This window comes from Zingiber officinale, chromosome 1A (assembly GCF_018446385.1).
Source record: "Zingiber officinale cultivar Zhangliang chromosome 1A, Zo_v1.1, whole genome shotgun sequence".
NCBI lineage: Eukaryota > Viridiplantae > Streptophyta > Magnoliopsida > Zingiberales > Zingiberaceae > Zingiber > Zingiber officinale.
This window is the reverse complement of record NC_055987.1, coordinates 138,577,377-138,581,816: the sequence shown is the minus strand read 5'-3', so window position 1 is coordinate 138,581,816 and position 4,440 is coordinate 138,577,377. Positions and strand designations below refer to the sequence as shown.

General features: G+C 42.7%; 1 pseudogene; it reads right to left on the bottom strand.

Moving 5' to 3' along the window:
* Positions 1-1,062: 1,062 nt before the first annotated feature.
* LOC122035068 lies at positions 1,063-3,050 on the bottom strand (annotated as a pseudogene).
* Positions 3,051-4,440: the final 1,390 nt, after the last annotated feature.

The following is a 4,440-nucleotide window of genomic DNA, read 5'->3' as shown; positions in this document are numbered from 1 at the left end:
TATGAACGTGTAGTCGAAAGTATTCCGATGGTTGAAAATATGCACTTATTTTGTATTTTATAATATTTGCTGTAAATACAGTTAATATTTGTCTCAACATCTTTATCATGTGAAACATTTTTTAGAACTGTATGCTAGAGCATTCTTGAGAGGGAGAACCACATCCAGTAGAGCCTCTCTTATCGACAGTAGCAGGTTTGCTATCTTTCTGTTATTTTCTAGCAACAATTTTTGGTGACAATTTGAAGTGCATCGAGTCCAGATATGTCATATTTATCAACTAGATAGGTTATTTGTGGCCAGTATATTCCTGATAGCAGAACTTGGTTAATGGGTACCCATATGTGCATACCATTTGTTCATTACTCATAGCATTCATTCACTTGATCACCAACTCTCTTTTCTCCAGATACTCGTGCTTGCTTTGAGGAAAGCATAGGTAAGTTCCTTAAAATTTGTCTCAATTGTATGATACACATCAGATGAGCTTATATTTATTAATACTCCATTTGAAATTCAAAGAACGCATTTTTTTTGTCTCCCTAAGTTTGCCCTTTATCCAATCGAGAAATCAAGCTTGCTGTTATTAGCTATATTCTCCACCGCTTAGGGAGTATCATCTATATTATCTAAGTAGCTTGTTGTTCTTACTTGATTCACTTTGTTTTACTAAGCAAGCAATGAGTCTAATTGTAACACCCAAGATTCAAAACAAGTTCTCCATACTGATCTGCTGTGAATTGTTTTTGAATGTCATTTTGCCAAGTGATTGAACATTTGGTGGCATTTTCTTACATAGAAAATACCAAATTTTCTTGCAAAGGTGAGTAATTCTGAACATTAATATTAACAGAAGTCGTGGGAAATAATGACTTCTTTCTTTGTTTGTTTATAAAATGATGAGAGACACTTTTAGGCCATTTGATTTCATATAAATCAATAATCACAGCAGGATTAATTTTTGTCAGGTAGAACCTGGAAGAGTAATTGACTGGTTTTCACTGTTATAAATGTGTATCTAGAAATGTTAGTTTGAGCAAATTTGAAAGACAAGAACATTACTGGGATATTAAGGCAAAATATCATATTAAATTTTGATTCATAGGCATTCATTTCTTGCTTTCAGGCTGAATGTAAGGCCAGACAATGAAGCATTTAAAGCTGCAGGATTTTAGGGAAAGACCAAACGCATCTGATTTTCAAGAGAATCCTCCTAATGCTGCTGTTTATGTTGGCTGATAATATATATATCCATGTTGCTTGGTTGTACTTGCAATTTGCAAAATGAATTCAGAAAGCCCTGAATTCTTCCAATTGAAGCTCCGTTTACCAGAGTCGCTGTTCTTGCATCATCTTCGATGTCCCTTGTTTCATTTCCACCAACCTACATTTAGTTCAGAATACTCGAAGAGACGAGAAATATTGGCTATTGAGACTATCTTCACAAACCATCTTGATTTGATCGAACTCGCTTGGTGAGCTCAATGAGAGCAATATTGACCGCGTCCTGAAACCCTACACTTGAGTCCGGATGAGCGTAGGAGATCCTAGGAATGAGCTCAATCACTGTGTCTCTCATCTTTGCAACCGCATTACTGTGAATCCGAGCTAGCACTTCCTCGACTCGATCCCATTGGTCCGGTTTCAACAGGACCGACCAGTCTTCCGGTCGGGCCGGCAGGTACCATTGATATTGCGAGTAGGCAGAGTGCTCGGACAAGAACACCGGAATGCAACCGGCCAGGATCGCTTCGAAGGTGGACCGCCGAGTGAAGGACTCACCGGGGGGGTTGCAAGCAGAAGTCAGCCCGGCGCATCACGTCTAGGATCCGGCCCGGGTCATCGCACTTGTGCAGGATCGGTTCGCAGTGGACCGGTAGGCACCGGTTTGACTTCCAGCATTGGGCCATGAGCGAGGTCCGCACCGCCGCCTTGTCCGAGCCAGGCTGCCACCCGCCCACGAACGCGAACAGGAAGCTCCGGGTCCGAGCGAACCGGCGGAGCTCCGCCTGCCAGTCCGCTACGTCCTCCGCCGTCCGCGGGTGGAAGTAGGAGGGATAGGGGATGCCGAACTGGTTGCGTCCCTCCCAGGGATGGCGCTCCACGGTGAGGACGGTCATGTTGGCGACCTCCGGGAGGAGGAGCAGGCCGTGGTTGGCGCCGAAATCAGGGCAGGCCGGTTTCCGCATGAAATCCCAGGAGGTACGGCCGACGACGAGGAAGTGATCGCGGCCGCCGCGGCGGCGGAAGGCGGAGAGGGAGTTGAGGTGCTCGGCGAGTTCGACGGCGAGGGCGTCTCTGTTCTTCGGCCGGAAGCTGGTAGCAGCGTGGAGGCCGGAGAAGAAGGGGACGTAGAAGAGTTCCGCCGCGGCCGGGTCGGTGGTGCGGCAGGGGTGGCGCTCGACACGGGCGTGAAAGATGACCTCGGCGGAGAGCGGGTGTGTGGCATACCAGGACGTGAGGTCGGGATCGACGTCAGCGTCGGCCGGGAGACGGAGGAGCGGGCGGCCGAGGCCAGAGTGGCCGACGTTGGGACAGTCGACTCCGCAGCAAGCGTAGCGGGAGAGGCAGCGCTGGACGATGTCGGCGTTGAAGCGCGGGTGGAGGCGATGAGTGTAGAAGCGCGCGATGGAAGGGTCGCAGGTGGCGGGCGGCGAGCGGCCGAACTGGCTGCCGCGACCGGACCGGGTCGGAGCCAGCAGCGGGAAGGTGTGGAAGAGGAAGCGAAGCCAGAGGAGGTAGCAGAGGGAGACGAAGACGACGCAGCGGAAGCCGAAGAGGAGAGAAGAACAGAAGGAAGAAGAAGGGAAGAAGAAGAAAAAAGATGGCTTGCTCTCCTCATCCTTGGAAGCCATTATTACTCTACTAAATTAAGGTGGGAGGAAGGAGAACAAAAATGGATCTTCTTCTTCTTCTGAAGCTTCTTCAAGAAATTAAATTGACGGAGAGAGGAAAGGACAGAAGAAGGAAATAATGAAGCCCTAGACAGTGGCCGGCATTCTCTGTTTCTTTACACTGCAGATGATGAGCGAGGCTGTCCAAAACCTACTAACTCCTTTAATACGTCAAAGTTTTCAACAGCTCGACGATTTGCGTAGAAATCGTGATTGATGGTCAACATATGTACCAGAGCATCCACGCGAGGATTATAATATCTAGGAGTTTTAGGGGAATAAGAGTGGGAAATGAGAATAAAAATTATTAATTGTTATTATTAATATTTGGATTATAAGAATAGGAATATAAATAAGGGAATGAATATTTGAAATTGAGTAATAACTTATTCTCATGTACCTCCTCTTCAATGAGTCATTACCCTATTTTCATCAATCAAAATATTCCTTTATTCTAAAAATACCCTTGACATGAAACTAAAATTTTCTCTCTTAATATCAAATATCAAAATATATTTATTTATTTTTTCTTTCATATCACTTCATTATATTCTCTCTCTCATCATTTTATCACATACTTTCTCTCTCCTCAATCTATCTCATCACACTCTCTTTTATTTTTTTTTCTCATTACACTTTCTCTCTCATCATTTTTCTCTCTCAGCAATCTCTTCCATCGAACTCTCTTCCTTTTTTTTTATCATCATACTTTCTCTCTCCTCAATCTATCCCATCACACTCTCTTTTATTTTTTTTTCTCATTACACTTTCTCTCTCATCATTTTTCTCTCTCCGCAATCTCTTCCATCGAACTCTCTTCCTTTTTTTTTATCATCATACTTTCTCTCTCCTCAATCTATCCCATCACACTCTCTTTTATTTTTTTTTCTCATCACACTTTCTCTCTCCTCAATCTCTCTTATCACACTCCCTCATTTTTTTTTCTCAACACACTTTCTCTCTCATCATACTTTCTCTCTCCTCAATCTCTCCCATCACTCACTGTTCTCTTTTTTCTTATTACACTTTCTCTCTCATCATACTTTCTCTCTCCTTAATCTCTCTCATCATACACTCCTCATTTTTTTCTCATTACATTTTCTCTCTTCATCCTCTCCCATCATAATTTCTCTCACATCATATTTTCTCTCTCATCATGCTCTCTCCTATCACACTTGCTTTTCTCATTTTCTTTCATCACACTTTCTCTCTCTTTATTCTTTCTCATCACACTTTCTCTCTCATCATTCTCTTTCATTATATTTTTCTCTCACATTCATCTTTCTCTCACATCTATTTTTTTCTCTTATTTCTTTAAGGGTAAAAAAGAAAATTTTGATTTATTCCGATAGAAAATATGTAACTAACAAAATATTATTTTTAAGAGTGATATACATACTCATACTCATTCTCATTCCACAATATAATAATTCTCATTTCGATTCTTATTCATAGGAAAGAATCAAACACCCCCTAAATGATATTATAATAAATGTGGATACGTGTTCAATTTTTTGAACGCACCAAAATTCAAAAAAGAAAAATA